Here is a 17,214-nt window from a genome sequence, read left to right on the forward strand (position 1 = left end):
AATTGTTGATCTCGAAACCTTGATATTGTGCTTCTGAGTGGTTATGCCACCATTTTTGTGAATGTCTCAAATCTTTTCTGAGCATTTACAGCCGTTATGCTGTCCGAGTCATCCCAGGTTTCTAAATAGTCGGATGCATTTGCAAATTCCTTCCTCCCGTTTCAATGTTCCTTTGGGCCAGATTAACCACACTAATCAGTAAGTTGAGGTACTCTGTTACCTTGACATATATGTTGGAGATATTATTATGACCCTAGGTGTCTTAGGGGATCACCTAGTAATTTAGCCATGATTGGTGTCCCAGTGTGATGATTCTGTCCATCATTCTCGAAAGCATTCCGTGATGCTACTTAGTTAGTAGGCATTCTATTTCTAGGTTTTGGACCCGAGATTCACTCTACTTACTTCATGTTGATAGTGTTTGCTAGTTCCTTCAGGATATCAGAAACTTTGCGATAGTCCTCGAGGTCCGTGGTATTTCCTTCTTTCAAATACTATGAACCGCTTATGGCAGATGTTTATTGGATCAAAAGATCACAATTAGAGTACTCTTGAGGAGTTCTCCATTCATAAATCGTGACTCTGCCAGTCCTACCTCTCTGCATGGGTTATCCGGAAGAAACATGTTGAACTTGGTTCGGCATACTAATCTATGCATCCACAACTCAGAAAATTATATGTTCCTTTGAGTTGTCTCTCTTTAGTTGCATTCTGACCCTCGTCTATCAATTGATAGTCAAGAGTATGCGTGCGTTCGTTTATCGATGCCTATTACTCTTGCGGTCCATCAAGCCATTCCATCGCAGAATGACTAGGAGAAACAAACTCCAGTACCTCTTCCATATCCAGGATTGGGTCAAAGTAGTTGTATTCCGCAGATCAAATGCAAATCCAGCTTTTGGTTCTGTTCTACCTTGGAGTATTACCCCCTTTATGTCAGAATTGTCATGAGAACTGCACCAACTCTCATGAATTTTGACGTAGTGATACTTCTCACCATCATTAGTCATTCCTCGGCCCTCGTGTTGATGCAACCGGAATACCGACAAATGAATTGTGATGTGTGAAATCAATACTCCCAGCAACCTCGTTGCTTGGTAGTTGAAGGACAATAATTTCATTCTTAGTGTGTTGGTTTTTGAATCATCCTTCTAAGACTGATCGTGCTATCTAGTCCTTATTTCGGTGCACCCTTCGATTGATGAGCTAGGATCTTGTCAAGTCCTCACTCATTTGATCATATCGTCTTGCCCCAAAAGGCAAGATTGTTCTCGAGGTTAGTAACATATCGGTGGTTCGTGATTTTCTGAATGTCTTCTCAGAAGTATTACCAGGTTGTCACCTGACCGCTATGTTGAGTTCGTGATCAAGTTGGTTTATCCTGTAAACCATCCTTTCTCCAAGAATCCGTGTTGGATATCCCTGAGCTAGTTGGTTAAGCTAGACAACAACTTGGAGGGTTGGAAGATAAAAGCTTGCCTGACTTAGTTCGTTCCAAAGGGATATTCTTGTGTAGTGTGTGTTGAAGAAAGATGATATCTTCATCGATTGGTCCTTGTGATCAGTTGCTGGACCTATTGTCTTATCAATCCCTTGATTTGAGTGTGGGCTATCATCAAATCAAATCAGTACCAACGATGCTCGTAATATTGTCTTATTCGTGGTTGATCCCTCGAGCATACACCATTACATCTTTGGTCTAACCAATGCTATCACTTATTCACTTAACTATGGAATTCCTTTTAAAAGGAAACCCAGATGAATAGTTGTTGAGCCCATTGACAACATCCTTATCTCCTCCATGATTTGGTTGGACAATAAGTTAGTGTTGGAAACTTTTGAAGCATTTGTTCATGCTAGCTCATGAAGCATATGTCCGGATGAAAGATGTGACTTTCTCTAATTCACGTGCACTTGGTGTAAGTTGCCGCCGTGTATCCGAGAAAGATTGTTTTTGCTTCCTTGGAATCATCCCAAGTCAGTCATGCATGTGTGAAGTATACATTGGATTGTGAGATTAGCTACCTCCATTCTATATGTGTCCCGAGCACACCAAGCCACTGATTGATTTGTTCAAGGAGAAGAAGTTCCTTCTTAAGAGTATACCTTATGCAAGGACTTCGATATCCTCGATGATGGTTTCCCTCCCCCCCCCGGAACTCGGTAGTGTTTTATTATAAGACTACCATGTGTTCATGTTTGTCTGTGACAGCGTGTTCACACGTGTGTAGCAGAACCAGCTCATGTTTTGGAGCTTGCTATCGTAGTTCATTTCCCGAGAATCTCGCAACGTCATCTCGTCGATTTATGTTGCAAACTTTCTTATTCTTCCTAGACTCGATGAGTCTGGAATATCCTGACGCCAACCAGATCTGAATCTCAGGCAGATATGATGGTTGGAATATTTCCCAAGAATTATAATATTGGTCGCGCGATAACCGGTAAAGTGGATGTCGTGGCCAACACACCCAGCCGGAAGACCTGTTATTATAATATCTTGATTGAAGAAGTTGGCCACCTCCCTATAGGGATTTCGTAGGGTTTACTCCCTAGTTGCCCCTATGGATTTTTGTATTCCCGAAGTCCGACCTTTTACTTGATGTTTTAGATATCAAACCATATCTATGAATGGGTTATACTAGCACATCAAGGAGAACATTAGAAGCGGAGTGCTAAATGTCTCTCGGTCGATCATCCAGATTTTATTTGCTTGGCCTCGCTAAGGTGAAATCTGAGAAAGTGTTATCCTCCTTCGCATCTGCATCGTCCATCGCTATTCATCATGGTAGTATGTTGTGTTGTCAGCACCCTTGACGCGGTTGTTGATAAAACCTTGATGATTGTGGAAATGCTCAAGTTCTTGAGAGCACGCACAAGCGCTACGTGTTATCCTCGGCACTAGCTGGGTTTGCTCTCAGTTTCCTCGGCAATGCTATGACCTTTTCAAACAGTGAATTCACTCTCTATTGTTGGGTTCTTCCCTAGTTACCAGAATCATTCCCAGCATTGCATTTTGTTCCTAGCTTGCACCGCCAATGTGCCATTCTACCATGGGTCTCTTCCATTTCCGGTGACAAGCAAATTTATCCATTGCGTTGTCTTCGACAAGGTAATCCACATCATCCAAGTCCGAGTATGCCATTCTACCGACCCCCGCCAATCGATTGCTGTGATTTGCCTTAGGCTGATATAGAGAGTCTCAATGATCTCTGAATCAAAGGTAATTCTTTTGCCACTTAAGGGAATATTCTACGAATCACCCTCCTCCAGGATGTTCGTCTGTGGTTCATGGAAACTCAACTCCTCGCTACGTTGGACAATTTTTACCACCTTCTTAAGTGTGGAATTGTTGTCTACCTAGTGAACCTTCGTCATCCGTTTCTTTCCACCCCTCTGATGTGTATCTCGTGTCTCAACCCGAGAGATGGTCCTATGTCTCATTCCGTGAGTTGTTCGATCTTCGAGGAGATCGACCCTTCTAGAGTCTCCTTCTCTCCAGGTCATGTTGGCAGGATTTCTCAGGGCAAGACTTCAAGACAATGATGGTGTTCAAATCAACGTTCATTTGAAGTGCAACCTGGATCGTGAAGATTATACTAGTTTGCGTTTCCCCTTCATCTTACCCTACGCTTGAATCTCGAGACGAGATTCTTGTTTAGTGGGGGTGAGTTGTCACATCCCTAGCTTCTGGCAATGCACTAGGCTAGACCTCATGTGAGCATCATGTTTAAATTCAAATGAAATTTGAATTGAGGAATTTTCAAAGCCTCAGAATCCTTTAAAAGAAAAATGATCAAGATAAAAATTGCCTCAAATAAGTCCAAGAAAATGTTCTTGTTATCCTCTGGAAATATTGGCAAGAGGTAAAATCCAAACCAATATTTTCGGTATCTCAGAAACATTTATTTTGGGTATTTGAATTAATTCAATAGCTATTTGAATTGGACTTATATCTACTGTTAAATAAATATAGGTCCAATAATTCTGAAATATTTTTGTGGAGCATTGCTTTAATTCTTTTAGCTCCTAAAAATATTGTCAGAAGCAAAATAAATTGAATTGGTTTCAAAACCAAATTCAAAACAAACCTGCAAAATAGAAAACAGAATTAAAAAAAAGAAAGAGAGAGGGAGAGAGTTTTCCCTGGCCACTTACCCGTGCAGCCCAACAGGACCGGCCCAGCGCGGCCCAGCCCACCTCCTTCCCCCCCTTGTCCTCTTCTTCCTCTGCCAGTAGGCAGAGGCGAGGCGTGGCGCGCGCCCGAAGAGCGCCGGCCACCTCCTGCTTCGCCGTGGCAGCCTCCCCGACTCCCTCGCGACGCCACGGAGACGCCCTCGCCCCCTGCACCTCCCCTCTCTCCCCCTGGACCCCATTCCCTCCTCTGTTTCCCTCTCGCGCACACCACCGAGCGGAGCTCGCCGCCATCGTCGCCGTACCCATGGCCACCGGCCACCCCTAGCCTCACCGACGCCCCAGGAAGCTCCGCGGGTCCTCCCTCTACCTCCCCAACGAGCCACGAGGCCCCGGACGTGCCGCATCGCCGCCATCGACGTCGTCTTCTACCTCGGACCCGCCGGCCGTCTTCGTCAAATTCGTCGGCTCCGGTGCCTCCCCGAGCTCGCCGAGGCCACCACTGCACCCGCTGTGAGCTCCTGTGCTGTTTCCCCCTCTCCGTTCTCTCGTTTGCACACCGCAGCTGCCACTTTGCCGACGACCGGAGCTCGCTGCCGCCGGCCATGCTGCCGTCGCGGCCATGGCATGTTTCGGTCGCGTCCGAGCACGGCTTTGAGCTCGTGGGGCTCACAGGAAGCCCATGCGCAGCTCAGCTTGCCCAAAACCCCACCAGGGCCTCGCGCCCGTTACCACCCGAACTCCGGCGCCGCCGCGAGCTCCGTTCCGACGAGCCCCGGCGTTCCCGCAGCCTCCCACCTACCCCATCAGATGCGGGAGAGCCCGGGCTACGCCCCGGTGCCCCCAGCCGCCGCCTCCGTCGCCTTTAGCGCAAGTCCGGCGCGTTGCCGCCGCCATTTTGGTCGCCGCCGGCGTAAGTCCGGCGATGATGACGTGGGCATCATTAGCGGCTAACCCCCCCCCACACACACTAATCAACCCCCTAGGCCACTGACAGCGGGCCCCACCCCTGGTCAAACCCCAGTCAGCGCTGGGTTTGACCGGGATTAGCTCCTGTGTCACTGACGTGTGGCCCCCACACGTCAGATTTGACCTGGGGCGCCCAGTTGACCCTGCTGACGTCACTGTGACGTGGGGCTGACGCAATAAGTATTTACTGGATTTTTTATAATTCAGGAAATTCCAGAAAATGCCTAAAACTTCAATAAATCATAGAAAATTAACCGTAACTCCAAATTAAATAATTTATATATGAAAAATTATCAGAAAAATTCAAGGAATCCATCTGTACCATTTTCATGCATGTTAGAACAACTTATAGATGCTGTTTAGCACAAATCATATAAAGGGCATTTAAATAATCACATATGGAGTTTGAATTTGAATCTTGTATTCAAACCAACTTCATTTAATCTGTTGCTAGTTGCATTAGCTCAAAACACATTCATATTGCCATGTCATGAGCATGCATCATATTGTGCATTGCATTGATTGTGTTTTTCTGTGTTGCCGGTATTTGTCCCCTCTCGATAGACGCGATACCGATGATGTGATCGTTGACACTGATGAAGACTCAATGTTATCTTCAGAAGTGCCAGGCAAGCAAAACCCCCTTGTTCATTCCGATACAATCCCACTCTCTCGCTCCTGCTCTCTTTTACTGCATTAGGACAACAACGATTCATCTGTTACTTGCTGCGGTAGCTGAACCCCTTTATCCTTTGCATGACCTGTCATTGCCACAGTAAATAGATGAAACCCACTAGCATGAGTAGGAGTTGTTTGAGCCCTGATGTGCCTACTCATTCTTGCTTGTTTGTCATGCCTGCTACTGCTTAGAGTTGAGTCAGGTCTGATTCATCGGGGATGAATCAGAGGCGTGTGAACATGTCCTACTGTGTGTGAGCTAAGTGTGTGAACACGATTTGGTAAAGGTAGCGGTGAGAGGCCATGTAGGAGTACATGGTGGGTTGTCTCATTGCAGCCATCCTCAGGAACTGAGTTCTGTGTTTGTGATCCATGATTCAGCTACTACCACGAATTGGGCACGAAACCAATGGACCCTCTCGGCTTCTTGATCACCCTTGTCCTCTGTCCAGGAGTTGCAAGTAGTTTCTGGTGTTTGTAGTATGCTGGAGGCCGTGGGCAGCGCTGACCGTAGGGGTGGGCTGTGATGCGGTAGGCACGTGGCACGGTGTACCGGGCGCCCGTTTGGTGTCTCGGGAACCCTGTTCACATCGTTTGGGGCTGTGAGCGAAACTCCGGCCGGATCTCCTCATGGATGGAACCCGAATAGGCGATAAACCTGGACTAGAGACTTGAGTGTTTAGGCAGGCCGTGGCCGACACCCACGTTGGGCTTCCGCTTGAAGGTTGCCGAGTACATGTCGTGTAAACGGCGGTAAGTGGTGAGAGCGTGTGTGAAGAAGTACACCCCTGCAGGGTTAACATCATCTATTCGAATAGCCGTGTCCGCGGAAAAGGACTTCTGGGTTGCTTATATCAGTTCATAGACAAGTGAAAGTGGATACTCTAAAATACGCAAGATAAGCGTGAGTGCTATGGATGGCGTTCTCGTAGGGAGACGGGAGCGGATCCATAGTGGTGTATTGATATGGTGAATATGTGGACTCGTGTGCGCCACCTCAAAAGAGTTACTCGTAGTCGTAGTTCAGGATAGCCACCGAGTCAAAGCTGGCTTGCTGCAGTTAAACCCCACCACCCCTTTGTTGATAATGATGCATATGTAGATAGTTCTGATGTAAGTCTTGCTGGGTACATTTGTACTCACGTTTGCCTATTTTATGTTTTTGCAGAGAGACTTCAGTCTCACTAGTAGTTCCGCTTGGACTTCGACGTTTAGCTTGTTACCTCAGCTACGATCTTGTGCCCTCGGCAGGATCTGATAGATAGTCAGGCTTCTCAGCCTTTTTCATTTATAGATGTCTGTACTCAGACATGATAGCTTCCGCTTGTGCTTTGACTTGTATGTTCTGATTGTTGGGTCATGAGACCCATGTTTGTAATATCTCGCTCCTCGGAGCCTATTGATTAAAATACTTGATTTGTAGAGTCATGTTGTGATGCCATGTTGTATTTGCACATATCGAGCATATTGTGTGTATGTTGTTGAAATGCTTGGTATGTGTGGGATCTGACCATCTAGTTGTTTATCTTTAGTAGCCTCTCTTACCGGGAAATGTCTCCTAGTGTTTCCACTGAGCCATGGTAGCTTGCTACTGCTCCGGAACACTTAGGCTGGCCGGCATGTGTCCTTCTTCGTTCCTGTGTCTGTCCCTTCGGGGAAATGTCACGCGATGAATACCGGAGTCCTGTTAGCCAGCTACAGCCCGGTTCACCGGAGTCCTGCTAGCCCAGTGCTACAGCCTGGATTCACTCGCTGATGACCGACATGTTCGATGCTGGGTCATGGATGCCTGTCCCTGTAAGTCTGTGCCACTTTGGGTTTACGACTAGTCATGTCAGCCCGGGCTCCTTATCATATGGATGCTAGCGACACTATCATATACGTGAGCCAAAAGGCGCAAATGGTCCCGGGCAAAGGTAAGGCGACACCCGTGGGGATACCGTGCGTGAGGCCGCAAAGTGATATGAGGTGCTACAGGCTAGATCGATGTGACATCGAGTCGGGGTCCTGACAATATAGTAGTGGTTTGGTTTCTTATACTAACGGATCTCACGAAGGTTTTGTTTGAGTTTTGTGTGATTGAAGTTTTCAAGTTTTGGGTTATCTTGCGATGGATGAAGGAATAAGGATAAGAAAAAGGCTAAGCTTGGGGATGCCCGAGGCACCCCAAGATAATATTAAAAGAAGTAGCAAGCAACTAAGCTTGGGGATGCCCCTGAGTGGCATCCCCGCTTTCTTCTAACGACCATCAGTATTTTACTTGAAACTATATTTTTATTCGTCACATGATATTAGTTTTGCTTGGAGCGTCTTCTATGATATTTTTCTTTGCTTGTTTTGCTTTGTGTTTTAAGTGTTGAATACTTGCTGGACACACCCTTTTTAGAGAGCCAAAAATTATGCTATGCTTGCTCCTATGCTTCACTTAAATTTTTAGAGCCATGGACTTGCTCTAGTACTTCACTTATATCTTTTTGAGCACGGTGTGCTTTGTTAATTTTGAAAAAATGATCTCATGCTTCACTTGATTTATTTGGGAGTTAGTAAATTTTGAAGAAATTATCTCTTGCTTCACTTAGATTATTTTGAGAGAATAAAATTATGCTCATGATCTTCACTTATATTTGTTTGAGCTTACCAAAAGCAACATATGAAAATAGTTCCAAAGTGATAGATATCCAAGGAGGATATAATAAAAACTTTCATGAAGATCATGGGACAAAATAAACTTGATTCTTAGTAATGGTTTTGAGATATGATGATATGATATGTGAGTCATGTTGATGAGTAATTGTGCTTTAGTAAGAATATTGATGTTAAGGTTTTGTGATTCCCTATGCAAGCACGAAAGTCAATAGTTATGCAATGAAATTTATATCCTACTTATGGTGCATTATTAGGTGTTACTTATGCTTAATGCTTGGGTATGAGATTTTTCGCTTTTTGGTTGGTCGCTTCTCAATATTTTTGCTAGCCTTCATTTTGCACTAAGTATGATCACTACTTGTGCATCAAAAACCCTTTAAACCAGCTTTGCAATATGAGTCCACTATACCTACCTATATGTGGTATTTCTATGCCGTTCTAAGAAAATTTGCATGTGCCATCCCTAATGCTCAAAATAAATTTCTCTTTTGTGTGCTCTACTACTCGCGAGGCGGTAAAGGGTAGCCAATATTTTCCATGCTAGATGTGTTATTCTCATGATGAGTGTTTATTCACTTGTCATTGCACGAGAGTGCGACAAAGGTATAAGGGATGCCCAGTCTTGAAATGAAAAAAATGAATTTACTTTATGTTGTCAAATAATAAATTCCTTGGAAAATGATGGTATGGAAGGCACCCGTGGATATGGCTAGCCATGGAAAGTGAAAGTTATGGTGGAAAAAGGAATAAACTTTATTTTCTGTTTGGGAACCGCCTATGATGTATCTAGCATGGAAAGTGTTGGGATGCTCCAAGTCTTTTTCGTTGGTAGGAAAAGTATGACTCTCAAAATTAATTTTATCTCTCAGTTTAAGCTTTGAGCTCTGGCACCTCTACAAATCCCTACTTCCCTCTACGAAGGGCCTTTCTTTTACTTATGCAATTTTTATTTTGAATTTGAGTCTCCATCTTCTCTTATAAAGCACCAACTAAGGGGCACCATGATCATATTTGAGCATTGGGTGTAGCTAATATTAGAGTGTGTTTCATGAATGGATCAATGATTGAGCATGATGGGCTAGGGATAACTTGCTTTAGTGTTGATATTTTGAAAGACACGGTTGCTTGTTAGTATGCTTGAGTATTAAAGTCTTCATGTCAAAACTAGACTATTGCTTTGAATCATATAAAAGTCCATATGTCCATACTATAAATAAAAGAATGTGATGAATATGTTAGGCAACATTCCACATCAAAAATTCTATTTTTATCATTTACCTACTCGAGGACGAGTAGGAATTAAGCTTGGGGATGTTGATACGTCTCCAACATATCTATAATTTTTTACTATTCCATGTTGTTATATTATCATTCTTGGATGTTTTAAAATCATTTTATAGTCATCTTATATCATTTTTTGGTACTAACCTATTGACATAGTGCCAAGTGCCAGTTGCAATTTTCTGCATGTTTTTTACATCGTAGGAAATCAATATTAGACGGAGTACAAATGCCACACCACTTTACGATGATTTTTTATGGACCAAAAGGAAAATTTGGGCCCTGGTTGCACCTGGGGGAATGCCTAGGAGGGGACAACCCACCAGGGCGCACCAGGATGCCCAGGCGCGCCCTGGTGGGTTTTGCCCACCTCGGGTGCCCCTAGACCGCATCTTTGCTCTATAAATACCCCAATATTCTAGAAACCCTAGGGGAGTCGACGGAATATTCATCCATCCACCGCAGAGTCCAGAACCACCAGATCCAATCTAGACACCGTCATGGAGGGGTTCACCACTTTCATTGGTGCCTCTCCGATGATGCATGAGTAGTTCTTTGTAGACCTACGGATCCATAGTTAGTAGCTAGATGGCTTCCTCTCTCTCTCTTGATTATCAATAGAATGGTCTCTTAGAGATCCATTTGATGTAAGTCTTTTGGCAGTGTGTTTGTCGGGATCCGATGAACTTTGAGTTTATGGTCAGATCTATGTTTTTATCTATGAAAGTTATTTGAGTCTTCTTTGATCTCTTATATGCATGATTGCTTCTAGCCTTGTATTTCTTCTCTGATATTTGGGTTTTGTTTGGCCAACTTGATCTATTTATCTTGCAATGGGAAGAGGCGCCCGATAGTGGGTTCGATCTTACGATGCTTCATCCCAGTGACAGAATGGGAACCAACATGTATGTAGCATTGCTACTAAGGATAAAAAGATGAGATCTATATCTGCCGCAATAGATAAACGGATCTCGTCTACATCATGTAATCGTTCTTATTGCATTACTTCGTTTTCTCATAAGCTTAATACACTAGATGCATGCTAGATAGCGGTCGATGTGTGGAGTAATAGTAGTAGATGCAGGCAGGAGTCGGTCTACTAATCTTGGACGTGATGCCTATGTAATGATCATTGCCTGGATATCGTCATAATTGTTTGAAGTTCTATTAATTGCCCAACATTAATTGTTTTCCCACTATTTGCTATTTTTCTCGAGAGAAGCCACTAGTGAAACTTACGCCCCCCTGGTCTCTTTTCATCATATTTGCCTTTGCGATCTATTTTCTCTTGCATTTATTTTTAGATCTATTAAACCAAAAATGCAAAAATACGTTGCTGCAATTTATTTGTTCCGCAATCTATTTATCCTATCTACAAATTTACCTCACGTCCTTTGCCTATCTTGAGGCGCTGTACCCCGAAAGGGATTGACAACCCCTTTAACACGTCGGGTTGCGAGGTGTTGTTATTTGTGTGCAGGGGATGTTTACGTTGTGTTGCTTGGTTCTCCTACTGGTTCGATAACCTTGGTTTCATATCTGAGGGAAATACCTATTGGCGTTGTGCTGCATCATCCCTTCCTCTTTGGGGAAATACCTATGTAGCTTCAAGCGACATCACCCTCGTGTTTGAAATTCATTCCCATTTCTTGCATGGGACCTAATCATGCACCCAAGGACACACATTTTATTTGTCAACCCATTTTTGTGCATTGGAGCATGTGCATGTAGTTCAAATTTGAATTATGCAGATAAAATGTCCAAACGAACACCAATATTGAAAATTTTAACACAACACTCCTGTTGCTCTATGTTGCCACTAGGAAAATAATTGAAAACAGGAAGAGGCAACGGATATCGTTTCATCCACCAAGGAGGCACATTCCCTACCAGAACCATGAGACTTGTTGTTAGAAGCTCTAGTATGTGAGAAGCTTATACCCAAACCAGCCCCAAATGGAACAACTTATTTACCATAGCATGTTCATGCCGTTTCGTGATAGAATTTTAGACGAGTTTTGGATTTACTAGAATTTAAAAACCATGTATCTCAATGTTTGCGGCCGAGCGACGGTGGCAAGGTATTTGACATTCATTCCCATTTCTTACATGGGACCTAAGCATGCAACCAAGGACACATGTTTGATTTTTCAACCAATTTATATGCATTAGAGCATGTGCTTGTAGTTCAAATTTGAATTATGCACATAAATGCATAGACAACTCAGTTAATGTATAAAAATGTCCAAACAAACCCCGAAAAATTCCAAAATTTAACACAACACTCCTATTGTTCTATGTTGACACTCGAAAAAATGAAAGCAAGAAGAGGCAGCGGATATCGTTTCGTCCACAAAGCTGAAACGTTCCCTCTCATAACCATGAGGGTTGTTGTGAGAAGCTCTGGTTTGTGCGAAGATTATACCCCAACCTACCCCAAAAGGGACAATATTTTTAGCACGACATGTTGATGCCGTTCCATGAAAGCATGTCAAGTTTCATAAATTTCAAACGAGTTTAGATTTACTAGAATTTGAAAACCATGTATCTCGATGTTAGCGGCCGAGCGATGGTGGCAAGGTATTTGACATTCATTCCTATTTCTTGCATGAGACCTAAGCATGTAACCAAGGACACACATTTGAATTTTGAACCCATTTATATGCACTAGAGCATGTGCATGTAGTTCAAATTTGAATTATGCACATAAATGCATAGAAAACTTAGTTAATGTATAAAAATGTCCAAACGAAACCCGAAAAATACCAAAAATTGACCCAACACTCCTGTTGTTCTATGTTGACACTAGAAATTTTTTGAAAGCAAGAAGCGGCAACGGATATCGTTTCGTCCACAAAGCTGGCACGTTCCCTACCGAAACCATGAAGCGCATTGTGAGAAGCTCTGGTTTGTGAGAAGCTTATTGATACATCTCTGTCGTATCTATAATTTTTTATTGTTCCATGCCAATATTCTACAACTTTTACATACTTTTGGAAATTGTTTATACTGTTTTATTGGACTAACATGTTGATCCAGTGCCCAGTGATAGTTCTTGTTTGTTGCATGTTTTTTGTTCCGCAGAAAATCCATATCAAATGGAGTCCAAACGCGATAAAAAATTATAGAGATTTTTTTTGGAATATATGTGATTTTTGGGAAAAAGAATCAACGCGAGACGATGCCCGAGGAGTCCACAAGGTAGGGGGCACGCCCAAGGGGTAGGGCGCGCCCTGGGCCCTTGTAGCCACTCCGTAAGGCGGTTGGTGCCATTCTTTAGCTGCAAGAAAGCTAATATCCGGATAAAAATCGTGTTAAAATTTCAGCCCAATCGGAGTTACGGATTTGCGGGAATTTAGGAAACGGTGAAAGGCTAGAATCTGGGAGCGCAGAAACAAAAGGAAATAGAGAGAGAGAGATCCAATCTTGGAGGGGCTCTCGCCCCTCCGCCTCCATGGAGGCCAAGGACCAGAGTGGAAACCCACCTCCCATCTAGGGGGAGGCCAAGGAAGAAGAAGGAGGGGCTCTCTCTCCCCCTCTCTCTCGGTGGCACCGGAACACCGCCGGGCCATCATCGTGATGGAGATCTACACCAACAACTTCGCCGCCGTGATCACAAACTCTCTCCCCCTCTATGCAATGGTTCAACACCTCTTCTCCCTGTTGTAATATCTACTTGAACATGGTGCTCAATGCTATATATTATTTCCCAATGATGTATGGCTATCCTATGATGTTTGAGTAGATCCATTTTGTCCCATGGGTTGATTGATGATCATGATTGGTTTGAGTTGCATGTTTTATTATTGGTGTTGTCCTATGTGCTCTCCATGTCGCACAAGCGTGAGGGGTCTCCATTGTAGGGTTTGCAATATGTTCATTGTTTGCTTATTGTCTGTGTTGCATGATTGATAGAAACACAAACACGGATAAGTGGGTTATGGCGTATGGGAATAAAGAGGACTTGATACTTTAATGCTATGGTTGGGTCACTGATCCAATTCTTACGAATTGATCTTATATTGTTCTTGCTAAGTTACTGCTGCAACTGCTATCATTACTGCTACAATATCACTGCTATCACTATTACTGTTACTATTGCTACTACTACTATCATCAAAACTATCATACAACTGTGCTACTGATCACTTTGCTGCAGATAATTAATCTCGAGGTGTGGTTGAATTGACAACTCATATGCTAATACCTTCAAATATTCTTTGTCTCCCCTTGTGTCAAATCTATAAATTTGGGTTGAATACTCCGCCCTCGAAAACTGTTGCGATCCCCTATACTTGTGGGTTATCAAGACCTTTTTTTGGCGCCTTTGCCAGGGAGCATAGCTATATTTGTTGAGTCACTTGGGATTATTATCACATTACAACTATGAAGAATCTGAAGGTTGCTAAGACTAAGATTTTTCCCTCAAAGACGAGGGGAGGTAAGGAACTGCCATCTAGTTTTGCTTTAGATTCACCTTCTGTTATAAGTAAACTTGCAACACCACAACATGCTATTAGTTCTGATATGTCACAAGTTATTGATGATTCTACTTATGCTATGAATACTACTCATGATGATGCTAGTACCTTGCTTGATGATGATGTGCCACTAGGTGAATTTCTTGATAAACAAATTTCTAGAGTAAGATAACATGATATTGTTGAATCCGATGATGAAGTTGAAACTGAAAATCTTGAAACACCTACTAGAACTAGTACTCCTAGATATGAATTGCCAAAAGTACTGAAAGGTTATACTATGAGTGAGGAGGCAACTAGAGATATTCTTGCTTGTAAGGATAGAGATGATCTAGAGAAATTATTATGCAAGTATAAAGAAAGATCTCTGAATGCTAAAATGAAATGTGATCCTGAGTTTGCTACTTCACCTATTTTTGTTGATGATAAGGATTATGAATTCTCTGTCGACCCAAAGTTAATCACTTTGGTTGAATCTGAACCTTTCCATGGTTATGAAATTGAAACTGTTGTGGCACATCTTACTAAGTTGAAAGATATAGCCACCCTTTATGCTCATGATGAGAAGATTCGCTATTACTATATTCTCAAGTTATTTCCATTCTCATTAAAGGGTGATGCTAAAGCTCGGTACAATACTCTTGCTCCTGGTTGTGTGCGTAGTCCCCAGGACATGATTTATTACTTCTCTGAAAAGTATTTCCCTGCTCATAAGAAACAAGCTGCCTTGCAGGAAATATTTAACTTTGTGCCAATTGAAGAAGAGAGTCTCCCACAAGCTTGGGGGAGGCTTCTCCAATTGCTTAATGCTTTGCCTAATCATCCTCTTAAGAAAAATGAAATACTTGATATCTTCTATAATGGACTAACCGATGCTTCTAGGGACTCCCTAGATAGTTGTGCTGGTTGTGTTTTCAGGGAACGAACTATTGGGCAAGCTGAAGAATTATTGAACAACATATTGAAAAATTATGATGAGTGGACTCCTCCTGAAACACCCATTAAACCCACTCTAAAGAAGAGGAGTATCTTATATCTTAGTCCCGGAGATATGCAAGAGGCAAAGAAATCTATGAAGGAAAAAGGTATTAGGCTGAGGATGTTAAAAACTTACCACCATTGAGGAAATACATGGGCTTGAAGCACCACCACCACCTAAGGTGGTAGAGGTAAAATCTTTAATGAAATTCAACGATAGTGATGATCCTCGTAACAAACATCCTAGTCAATGCCTTTATGAGTTTGATAATTACATCAGAAAGCAAGATCACTTCAATGCAAATGTTATGAAACAATTGAAATACAACTCTAATATGATTGCTCGCTTAAGTGACTTGTTATTTAGAATCTCAAATGATGTTAGAGGTGTAGGAAAACATGCCTCTATGGCTCAAACTCAATTAGAACAAGTTGCTAAATCTCAAAGAGAGTTACTTGATGAAATGAACAATAAGATAAGTGACTTTGCTGTTAGAGTAGCAACTAGAGGAGATAAAACGACTCAGGAACCACTTTATCCCGAGGGACACCCAAAGAGAATTGAACAGGATTCACAAAGAAACAACACCACTACACCTAGTTCTTCTAAAAATAATAATAACAAGAAAAATGATAAGACTTTGGATGCCTCTAGTGAACCTAAAATAGAAAAACCTCCTGATAATGATAATGAAGTATCTATTTTTGATGCTGAAACTCAATCTGGTAATGAACACTCACCTTCTGATAATGAAAAAGATAATGATGAGGTTCATGAAGACACTCAACCAAATGATAAAGAACCAGATAATGATGTGGAGATAGAACCAATTGTTGATCTTGATAACCCACAACCTAAGAATAAAAGGTATGATAAAAGGGAGTTTGTTGCTTGAAAACATGGTAAGGAAAGAGAACCATGGGTTCAAAAGCCTATGCCCTTTCCACCTAAGTCAACTAAAAAGAAAGATGATGAAGAATTTGAACGCTTTGCTGAAATGTTAAGGCCAGTATTTCTGTGAACTCGCTTAACTGACATCTTGAAAATGCCTCCTTATGCAAAGTATATGAAAGACATCATCACTAATAAGAGAAAAATACCAGAAGCTGAAATCTCCACTATGCTTGCTAATTACACTTTTAAAGATGGAGTACCTAAAAAACTAGGAGATCCGAGAGTACCAACTATACCTTGCTCCATCAAAAGAAATTATGTGAAAACTGCCTTGTGTGATTTGGCAGCTGGTGTTAGTGTTATGCCTTTATCTTTATATAAAAGACTTGATTTGAATGAACTCACACCTACTGAAATATCTTTGCAAATGGCTAACAAATCAACTGCCATACCTATCAGTATTTGTGAGGATGTGCCCGTTGTTGTTGCTAAAATTACTATTTTGACTGACTTTGTTATACTTGAGATGCCCGAGGATGACAAAATGTCAATTATCCTTGGTAGACACTTCTTCAATACTGCCGGGGCTATTATTGATTGCAATAAAAGCAAGGTCACTTTTCATATCAATGGTAATGAGCATATGGTGCACTTTCCGAAGAAACAATTCCAAGTGAATGGTATTAATGTTGTTGAAAAATCTCCGATAATCACTATTGGAAGTTTTCAACTACCTCTACCTACTATTAAAAAGAAATATGAAATGCTTATTGTTGGGGACATTCATATCCCCATTGAGGCAACTTAGTGATTTACGAAAGTTCTTCGGTTTCATGCTAATCGAAAGTGGTTGCTAATAAGACTTGATCAACCTTATTAATGGATCATTTTTTAGATGTATGAAGTTGATAAATTTAGTAAGCACTACCTTATGTCCCTACCTTTTGTTTTCTGTTTTTCTTAGTTAAATAAAATAAATGCCATGCTTTGTCTGTTTTTTGAGTTTTCCGTGCAATAAAAAATGACCCAAAAATAGAAGTTCTCAGAATGCTCTAAAAATCTGATACGATTTTTTTCTGAATATTTCTAAATTTTTGGTGCAAATAATATCAGAGGGAGGTGCACGATGTGGGCAGAACCCACCTGGGTGCGCCA

The sequence above is a fragment of the Triticum aestivum genome, chromosome 3B, assembly GCF_018294505.1.
Source record: "Triticum aestivum cultivar Chinese Spring chromosome 3B, IWGSC CS RefSeq v2.1, whole genome shotgun sequence".
Lineage (NCBI taxonomy): Eukaryota > Viridiplantae > Streptophyta > Magnoliopsida > Poales > Poaceae > Triticum > Triticum aestivum.